Raw genomic sequence first — 11,133 nt, forward strand, 5'->3', positions numbered from 1 at the left:
ATTTCAACCCAAAGTAACCTTCAACAAAGAAAAGCCTTACTGCTTTAGGTACATAACACAGTCCAGCATGTCAGGAAAAGGAGTTCCTGGAAGACACAGATCATGCTAAGTGGTGAAGATGCAGAATGTTTTACAGCTTATCATATAGTAGAAAAGAGCAAAAGTCTAGTACCATGTTTCCCCAAAAATAAGACACTGTCTTATATTTATTTTTTCTCAAGAAGACACACTAGAGCTTATACCACAAATGCATAGAAATCCTGCTAGGGCTTATTTTTGGGGTAGGTCTTATTTTCGGGGAAACAGGGTAGCACTTTAAAGACTAACAAAATTTGTGGCAAGGTATGAGCTCATACCCTCCCACAAATTTTGTTGTTTTTTAAGGTGCTACTGAACTCTTTTCCTTTTCTTCTGCTACAGACAGACTAGCACGGCTACCCAGCTTGATCTATCTCCATATTTGGTCATACAGGATAGTCTAATAGAATGTTTGGGGGAGTAGAGGACAGGCAAAACAACCGCACAGATATATTGGTGAACACAGAACTCCTCCCCAACCCCCCCAACCCCCAAAACTATGTAATTTTTTTTTCATTAGGACCAACCAAATGGACACAAAACATTGTGTAAACTTTCCACCTCACAAGAATACTTCAACAGGCTGAATGTTACAAGTTTTTTCTAAAAAGACAGAAAGGTGGAAAGCAGATTTTTCAGGCCATTATGTTGTCCAGAACCTCCTTTGCGACTGGAACCAGAAGAGTTGATCTACAAAATCCTCATCCTCCAAGGTACAAATCAGCATAGATAACTAAACAATATTTAGAGCGCTCACTTCAGCATTCATATTTTTCCCACTAAAATCTTTTGGATTCTACTCCTTTGACAGTAAACAAAGACATAACTGAATCTGGCTTAGGACAAATGAGACTGACTTCGGGAGATACTTGATGCAAAGTGAAGAACTATAGAGCATTCCTTTGCCCACTCAATTCTCAGTTGGTCTCTACAGAGCCAACCCAGTAGAAAGGAAAGAAGTAGTTTTGGTGAAACTGATCTTCAAGGAGCCTTTCAGTTTGTTTATACAATAATCACTCAGATTTGACACAGTTGCTAAGCGGTAACTGCTACCAACTTCTGATACATCTTTGGACATCCAGATGCAACAATACAAAACATATTCTGTACAGATCTCATCAAGAGCTAATGCAGAGACAAGTAATTTGCAGAAAAGGGAGAGTACTAAAACAGAGGTAAATGATAACTTACTACACAGTACAGGTAAAACCAAGGGGTGAAAGGGTGACATCCAGTTACCATGCATTAAGTCTGTGCCCTGCTTTAAACTCTGCCTAACAGCATCACACAACTCGATAACACTTCTCGGACTCCACTGCCCACCTTCCTGGCCAATACAAATTTTAGAACTAAAAATGAAATAAAGGAAAGCATGCCATACACTTTTCCCAACATCCAAATAACTACAATTACAGTACTTCTAAAACAGCTTATAGCATCACCAAGGGTATGAAAAAAGAATACACCAATTTATAAACTCCAAATTTCAAGCCCACATTGTTTCACTTTCTTGACTTTCTCTAAGGCATTCATAAAAAATAATTACATGTCTTACCAATGCAGGCCACTGAATATGCTTGAGCTTTGATCCCTGAGTCTGGCTAGGATCCTTTCTCTTTGCCCAGACCAGCTGGTACTCCACCAGGAAAGCTGCAAAATCTTCATAAACTTTAACCCATTCTCGTTTTTCCCATTCAAGGTCATCAAATTCCACATATACCTGAAGAAATAAATTGGGACATATTATGCAATGATACACAGATCAGCAGAATTAGTATAACAGTTTTATTACTGTTTTTAAACTCCTAAACAAAAGAAAAAAGTTCCACATCATGGGTAACATACTATTACTGAACTTCACTGTATTACAGTCCAAGTCCAAATATCTTATTTATTTATTTATAAATTTATAAATAACCCTCTAATAACAGAGACATAAACACAGCTTATTAGAACAACTAATAAAAATGTTATATCAAGTTATATCAAATCAGATCTCTCCTCCAGTCCAGTAATTTCTCGCTTTAAAAATAAAAATAGTCTTCACCAAGTCTCATTCTCTACGGATTAGGACAGAGATGATTTGATATGATTTCCTGGGGAACAGGCACTACTATGAGAAAGCCCTTAATCCTGTGTTCACCCACCACATTTCAGACAGCTGGAGCACCCATTAAGTCTTTCTCAATGATATTAAGCCACATGCAGCACATATGGTAAGAATGTTCCTTCAAATACTCAGGGCTTAGACATTTCAGAATTTAAAAGGTCAAAACTCAGCACTTTAACTGTGCCTGGTAAGCAACAAGAAATCAGTGCCAGTCAATAAAGGTAGGTGCAATATGATCCTCATATCCAGTCCTCCCCACTCAATTCAGACCCCTTGGAGCTCCTCAACATGTTTCAAGTTAGCATCATAGCAAGTGCACTAATATTAAACATTACAGACAACCAAAAAAAGAAATTCAGCAGGGTGCTCAGTTACAATCTTATTCACGGGTACAATAATTAATTCCTAGTCAGGATTACCTGAGGAGCCCAGCCCCTCTTCCTGTCCATAAGGATTACTGTCACTGATGGATGGTGGCAGCAAGAGAACTAGCAGTTCTGAAGGCCCTACTGGCATGTTATAATGGACTCCGTTATTGTCCAGGTTTACATTTGATTACTTTAGAGAAATGTGCTATGTTACATAAGTGACAAGGAGATACTTTCAAACTTAAAAAAAAAAAAAAAACGAGCTGGGGGCCCTTAATCAAAATGCAAGTGAGGAACTATTTGGAAATTCTGCTTTACAAAGCTACAAACTCTCATGAGCTTGAGCAAAATGATTCTTCTCCCTTCCCCCTTTCAACTGTATCTTACCTGCTCTCAACATTTTACTCCTCCTACAACACTGTCGGTCCTCATCAAGCAATTTTTTTGGGTGTGTGTGTGTCATTTTTTTCATTTCAGTTAATTTCAAAAGTCATATTTTTCTTTATACCTGGCTCCTGAGTAGGGGTCTTGTCTCTGTGTGGCCCCACTATGAGACTTCCATCATCCAAACAAGGACTAGACAATTTACTGTTAAATAAAGGAGTAAATGATAATACTGGGATGTTGTGGCACTTGGCATGAAGGAGGGATGCAGTAGGCACTACTTGCAAACAGCCTCAGAAAAAAGGTGAAGGAAATGTTTGGAGGCCGATACACAAATTCCTGGGTAGAGGAATACTTATCAGAACCATGAATTATATGAAATGATGGCTCCTTTAAAAGTAGGAGGTACTTTCGGCATTTAGATTTCTGGGTAAGGGAATTTGGAGCTGGTAGTCAAAATTTCTGCCAATCTAGTTTCCTTTACAACAGTTAAATCTAGCTACTGTACTGTGTCTCTGAAATAGTTTTTAAACTTAAAAGAAAACACAACTAAATAGACACAAAATTGCATTTTTCAAAATGCTCCCCCCCCCCAAAGTCAAGCTATGTAGCCCTGTGAATAAAACCAGGCATTTCTATATTCCCAATGGCAGCAATAAAGGACAATAATTTTAGTGCAAATAAGGAACCTGCTAGATTTCTGTTTCTATGTTAAGCAAATCAGAAGCTGAAATGAAAAGGTCTCATTCATTGAGACTCATTCCTCAGTTTGTATCTGAGGAAGTGTGTGTACACGAAAGCTCATATCTTGAATAACACTTTGTTGGTCTTAAAGGTGCCACTGGACTCAAACTTTGTTCTACTGCTTCATACCAACACAGCTACCCACCTGGATCTATTATTCAATTATTGTTATTGGGGGGAAATACTTCACTAATATCAAACAATCAGACCCAGTGCCAGGCTTAGAATTCAAGGTGAACAGCACCTTAACATGTATGCAACTGACAGGGACAATTACCAACCAAGCAGAGTTATACTCACAAATCTTACCCTCAAATAAGATTATGTCCATCTTTCAGAAGTATTATTTACAACAATCATATTATATTGCTGGATCATTAGCCTAGAAAGAAGGTTTATTTTATTTTATACAAAGCAGCTGTGTTTCTTTTTTGCTTGCTGTTCTGTTCTCTCTTGGGCTACAGCTGCTAAGCAGAGGACACAGTGCTTGGACACAGGCAGGCAGCACTGCAGACTGGAGAGAAATGCCATATTTGCCCCCCTTGGTGATAGGCAGCATCTGCTGTGCTGTCATAATGTGTGTGCATTGTAATACATAGGAGAGCAAAACAGACAGGCCAGGGATAAACCAGATGACATGTGATAGATCAGTGATGAAGCTGGATGAGAAATGTCTTTAATGTTCCCTAAAAGTAGCCACAGGGAATGGGTGTGTGTGCAATGTGGAAGAGGGTTAAATCAAGTCACAAACAGCAGAACCATTCCAGATAAACAGGCTAAAACAAGGTGTACCAGTGCAGATAGAAGCAAAGCCAAATGCAGTGAAAGTCCTGACAATGAGATCTGGATGCCTATAAGGCATAAAAACAGACATCAATGCAAGCGACTAGATAAAGATCTGAGTAAGAGTGCTTCTATCCTGCTCTTGGCATAACTGGACATTTATGGCAAAATGAGAATACCAGACCTTCTTCCTTTCACTTAGATGTATACCTGGTTTCTATCTGCTGACCAGAGACAGCAACATCAAGTGACAGCTAAGCATCACTACCACTAGCTAAGCTTTCCATATCAAAACATGAAGAGCCAGAATCCTTGAAAGAAGTAAAAAAAATAATTATTATACACAATGCCTTCTTCTTCAAAGACAAGTCTTTAAAAGGGCAGTATTCTAGCACAGAGAACCTGAAAGCATGCAAGAAACGAAAACCTCAAATACATATTCTTGGACCAATGCATGATTAATATAGTAATTACACTCTCCTCTACATTTCTGATCTTGTATAGCATACTGTTCCTTAAAAGAATCTATAAAGAAAACACAACCACAACCATACACAAATAAGTGGGGTAGAATGTGAGGAAAATGAAAAAAATAAACATTATACATAACCTATAAAATATTTTTGCATAATCTTTTTGAAAATAGTTATTCAAGTATGTTCTATTTAAATGCTACATCTGTTAGTGACTACGAACAGTTCTAAACCCTATTTTTACAAATCACTATGAAAGCGCTACAACAGCAAATGAAAGAAGCTGATGAAACAAAATAACAGCTGGAAGATTCGAAAGGAGCTAGCAGAATTTAAGAATGAGCAATAAATGGGTTCCCCCTCATGGATCACTGCCTTGTCGTGGCGAGGGGGCTTGTGTGGTTCGATGAGGCTGTGGGCTATGCCGTGGAGGGCCACCCAAGATGGACAGGCCACAGCAGAGAACTCAGACCAAGCGTGATCCCCTGGAGAAGGAAATGGCAACCCACTCCAGTATTTTTGCCAAGAAAACCCCATGGACAGTATCAAAAGGCTAAAAGATATGACGCCGGAAGATGAGCCTCTCAGGTCGGAAGGTGTCCACTATGCTACTGGGGAAGAGCAGAGGGCAAGTACAAGTAACCCCAGACAGAGTGAAGCGGCTGGGCCAAAGCCGAAAGGACGCTCAGTTGTGGATGTGTCTGATGGTGAAAGGAAAGTTCGATGCGGCAAAGAACAATACTGCATAGGAACCTGGAATGTAAGATCTATGAATCAAGGTAAGCTTGACGTGGTCAAAAATGAGATGGCAAGACTGAACATCGATATCTTAGGAATCAGTGAACTAAAGTGGACACGAATGGGCGAATTTAACACAGAAGACCATTATATCTACTACTGTGGCCAGGAATCTCGTAGAAAAAATGGTGTGGCCTTTATAGTCAACAAGAGAGTGCAAAAGTCAGTACTGGGATACAATCTCAAAAATGACAGAATGATTTCGGTCCGATTCCAAGGTAAACCATTCAACATCACAGTAATCCAAGTTACTGTACAGGTGGCCAAATATCTGGCAGCAGTTATAGAACAGCATGTTTAAAGAGCCCTCTAACTTGGTTTGTTTCACCTGACTGTGTGCTCCTGTTCATGACAATGGTCGAAGGAACAGTAATTGGATTGGACTGGATGGAGGGGAAAGTGGCAAGCCCCAGGAGCCCCTAAGTCTGCCATCCCCTTCTTCATGCTACGCTCATACCTTTCTTCTTTCCTGTTATGAAATGGCATCTCATTAGAGAAGTTCTTATCCCTTTCCTTATCCTAGCAAACCCAGGGCCACTGGTAAACCAGACAAACAATTAAAATAGACGGTTCTTCAGCTGTAACTAATACATCCCCCCCCCCACCCCATATAAGCTTACTCTTTGTAAGTGGACCAAGAACATCTACATATGTTCGGCGTAAATAAAGATCCTTGAGATCAATGGTTCATTTACTTGGAAAGGCAGCTTAATATAGACAAGAGAATCTAAAGACACAGTTAAATAATAATAAATTCAATTTCTGTCCTATAAATGCATCTATTACAACACCACCGCTAATATTTATACTTATTCAATTGCAGAAGATTCATAAGCCCAACAGGGGGAATTCTGCAGTTTAAGAACACAACTTGAATGGAGAAGATACCAGTCCCAGTCATCTACAGTTAAAGCATCTCAAGTGGTAAATTTCCCTGCCTGAATATTGGAGAGTGGAAGCCCATTACAGCAGACAATGTTATGTTATTTGACCGTACAATTTTGACAGTACAACTTCATATGTGCAAATATGGTCAGTTCTGGCCATAAATAGCCCTCCTTTCTGCCATCTTCACCAAAGATGCAGTTCCTACTAAAAGAAGATCAAAGTGATAAGTAAATAGACTAATTGGCTAAATCGAATAGATAAAAGAACTTGAGCACCCTCAGTGATACGAAGCCACTGTGAATTGCAATGTAAGTCAAGGGGTAACTGCTCAGCTATTGCACAATTGGAACACCCTACAATTTAATAGTGACTCAGGGAGACACATGCCCAGACACACCCCAGCAGAGAGACACACATTTGGGCTGAGCGGAGAAGAAAGAATGGTGGCCAAAGGGATTCCCTGTTTGAAGTTTAATGTCAGGAAACAGTAATTAGGAGTAGAAGCTATGTGCCAACTGGACATGTCAGAGCCAGTCAAGTTGGCAGGGCCCAGTTTAAGAAAAGGTTACTCATTTCTCATTAAACCAATATATTACCAACACTATAAGATCCTTCCCCTTCCATCTGCCCCTTTGAACCCCAACTCTGGTTTACATCAGATTTTTCTTAAATCCAGAGTAAAAAAAAGTGTACTACAATGTTTTGCAGCCATTGTACATCTGAGAATGAAAGATGACTTATGTAATTCCATCTCAAAAATTAGCTTCTTTAAAAATCCTAAATTCAGTATAATCTGAAGCATCTGTAAAGCTCACAGGAACATTTGTAGGAAAAGCTCCAGCCCTGGAGCTGGTGGTTTTGTCAAAGTACTCATCAGATAACTTGGACTTTCCTGAAGCCTAACTGGTAGAGTTTAAAAGGAACAGCAGGAGCGCTCTTTTCTTAAACTGGCCACATCTAAGCAGCTGAATCTCCCCCTTAAAATATTGCTGGAAATGCAAAGCGTCATGCAACAGTTAGTTCCTAGCCAAAAGTTCCAGATGGACCATGTTTCACTTTTAATCTCTGTTTAGGTCGGGGGGGAGGGAAAGCACACACCCACACATGCCTAGAAAAGTATTAAAATGCAGTAACTTCCAAGAGAACTAATCCAAAATTTAGAAATTCAGTTCTCTGCAAGATGTACTTAATTCATAGCTTATGCAACAGGGTATATTTGATTCAGATGTTAACTTGCTTTGATATAAATGCCACAACTTCTAAGTGCCTGAAAAGTTTTTTAAAGTACTAGAAGCATTTTTAAAACCTTTAAAAGTGCTATGCTAAGTTACTAACACAATGTGCATTGTCTGCCAACGTGAGAGAAAAACTGTCTAGTCTACTGATCACACTGAGTGCTGGCGATTTTTCAAACATCTGCTAAAGGTCAGATTTCACCTCATGGAACCAATCAATGGAACTACACAACTCTTAACACTGTAAGTAGCTCTCCTCTCCGCCCCAAAAGGAACTTTCTTTTTTTTACACAACAACCAATCAACTTTATTAAATATTAATAGTATTTCTTCCCTCTGCTATAGGATGTCTTACTTACCTGACAATTTAAAGTTTCTTTAAATGTATTTATATTGTGGATATTCAACACTGTCTCAGTTACAAACTGTGTTCATGTTACATGTTCATATTTAACTGTAATGTGCTGCCAATAACTGAGACAATGATTTGGCAGTACAAAAACAACAGTCATGTTTGCACGCACCCTCTGCTCCTTTCCAACCCCCATCATCTAAGCATGTTCAGCCTAAATTACTTACTTCCTCCTTACCACAAACCATAGTTTGCCATTACATCAAACTTCCAAACCCTTCAGCTCATCTGCAATCAAAGTGTGGAAGGCAAACTTCAGTACAATTGAAAACTATGATTTAGACTAAGCAGGAAGTAATTACAGCATTGATTGGGATGGGGAGACTCAAGCACAGGGCCAAACCACAAATAAACTGTATACAGTCAGTATAGGAGTTCAGAGACCTAATATAGACTCATACACATCTGCTGAATGGCCTGCTAGTATTCTTTTTTGAACCCACCTCCTGCTTCAACCCATGATAACAATGAAATAATTTAATGTTCCAGAAAACTTTGGAAGATGTAAACCATATTACAATTCTCCTACTGCCTTTCTTTCCACAGAAAAAGGCAACAAATAAGTTACATAAAAACTGTTTTTTACAACAGTTTATTTTATATTGTATTTATAAATTAAAGTGTTTATTGTATTGGGGGTCCAGTCATATTGATCAATACTAAAGGATCACTACATGTAGCTATAAGCCAAGAGGAACAATATAAACATACCAAATAAATATTCCCAGATTTGATCCCTTAGCAGAAAATGGATCAAAACAAAAGAAAACCAAAAACACACAAACCTGAAATACTGAAATCATCTAGCCTGGCCTGACTGGCAGGTAACTGGTGGATTATTCATGCCCTGTGTGTCTTTCATTGCATATGGCCCTCTATCAACCCATTCTTCCATGCTTCCCCCATCTTAATTTGGCTGACTGATAACCCCCCAATATTCACTTGGATGACTGAGAAACAAGAACTTTCAATGTCCAAGCAGCTCGGTCCACTGAAAATTTAAATCTGCCTTTCTAAAAGTTATTTCATTTTACTTCATTTATACCCTGCCATTCTCCTCAACTAAGACTCAAAGTGGCTTACATCATTTTCATCCCCTCCATGTTTGTTGCTTGTTAATCCACACAACAAGCCTGTAAGGTCTGTCCTAAGGTCACCCAGCAAGCTTCTATGGCATGAGTGGGGATTTGAACTTGGGTCTCCCAGATTGTACTCCAATTCTCCAACCATTATGCCATGCTGGCCTGAAGTCTGGGCGTGACCAGATGCAAAGCCATAGAGCAAGAACCAAAGGGGGCTCTTGGCCCTTCCGATGTTAGCCTGCAGCTTGCACTCATAGCAGGAAGCACAGGATAATTGTTTCACCTGCTTCAAGGGTTTACGAGGTTTATTGAGTTGTATCTTATTTGAAGTGTATTTTACTTTATATATTCATGTTGTAAACCACTTTAAGTTGCTGAGGAGAATGGTACATTGGACCTACCTGAAGGTTCTTTCTCTTCAGTGGGGGAGAAGTTATCCAGGAACTGGTTAGGTCACGCCTCTGCTCGCTCGGATAGGCTATGCAAAATTCTTTTGTTGCGTGGCTCCTATTGGAGTGGCCCAGGCTGACCTCTCTAGTCATGTCCAAGCCCTGTCCATGGATTGCTGTTATCTTATGCCTTCCTTTGGGTCCACGGCCTCTGTGAGTTGTACTGTTATATTCTTTCCGATCTTTGTCACCCTGGACTTTTCTTTGTAGTCTGTACAGGTGGGATATGGATGACTTCTCCCCCACTGAAGAGAAAGAACCTTCAGGTAGGTCCAATGTACCATTCTCCTTCAGTGGGGGGAAGTCATCCAGGAACTGGTTAGTTGTACCCAAGCTGTCCTTATGGGTGGGTGAATGATCCTATATTGTAGTGTAACGTTTTGTACATACATTGCGTATGTATTTGAATTTACGACCTCACCACTTGTTGTAACACTCTTCTGCCAAACGCCGCCTCGGCCGAGGCCGCTTGGTCCATTCTGTAGTGTCTCACAAACGTGGAGAAGGACCTCTAGGTCGCTGCTCTGCAGATCTCGTCGACAGATGCTTGTGTGGAAAATGCTGCCAACGTTGCTGCCGCTCTCGCTCTCGTGGAGTGTGCTGTTAGATGGGCTGGAGGTGTGAAACCCTGCACCTCATAGGCTTTGGTAATACATTGTTTGATCCAGTATGCCAGAGTGGCCTTGGAGACCTTTTTACCCTGATTTGGGGCCCCATATGCCACAAACAATGCGTCAGACCTTCGGAAGCTAGCTGTCCTGTCCAGGTATATACGTAGAGCCCTACGTACATCTAGCTTGTGCCAAGCCTTCTCCTTTGGGTGAATCGGCCTTGGGCAGAACGAAGGTAGTGTAATAGGTTGATTGAGGTGGAAGACCAAATTTACCTTGGGAATGAAGGATGGGTCCATCCTCAAGGAAACTGAGTCTCACTGGAAGATGCAAAGTTCCTTCCTCGCTGACAGTGCAGCCAGTTCGGAAATCCTTTTGGCCGTAGTCACTGCGATGAGAAAGGTGACCTTCCAGGACATAAGGTGGAGTTCGGACGCCTTCATGGGTTCAAATGGTGGCCTTGACAAGGCTCGTAACACTGCGTGCAGATTCCATGTGGGGAACCTGTGCCGCACTGGAGGGGCCAGTTGGATTACACCCTTCAGGAACTTCTTAACGTCCTGGCTTGTGGACACCTTCCATCGTGCCTTGTGTCCCAGGCATGCCTGTATGGCCGCCACCTGTCTTTTCAGCGTGTTCGGCCGAAGTCGCTTTTGCCATCCCTCCGATAGGAAAAGAATGACTTCCTTGTCCGAGGCTCTCAGGGGGTGTATCCCAC

The 11,133-nt window shown here is 40.6% G+C and overlaps 1 protein-coding gene across 1 annotated transcript in view; it reads right to left on the reverse strand.

Annotated features, from left to right (window-relative positions):
• Window positions 1–1,746, reverse strand: part of JMJD1C (jumonji domain containing 1C) — a 142,607-nt gene extending 140,861 nt beyond the window's left edge. The window contains exon 1 of the mRNA XM_015413863.1: window positions 1,634–1,746. The gene's annotated coding sequence lies outside the window, so the exon portion shown is untranslated. The remainder of the gene's footprint in view (window positions 1–1,633) is intronic.
• Between the last annotated feature and the right edge of the window lie 9,387 nt (window positions 1,747–11,133).

Source organism: Gekko japonicus, unplaced genomic scaffold, assembly GCF_001447785.1.
Source record: "Gekko japonicus isolate JY-2015 unplaced genomic scaffold, Gekko_japonicus_V1.1 scaffold1183, whole genome shotgun sequence".
NCBI classification, from domain to species: Eukaryota; Metazoa; Chordata; class Lepidosauria; order Squamata; family Gekkonidae; genus Gekko; species Gekko japonicus.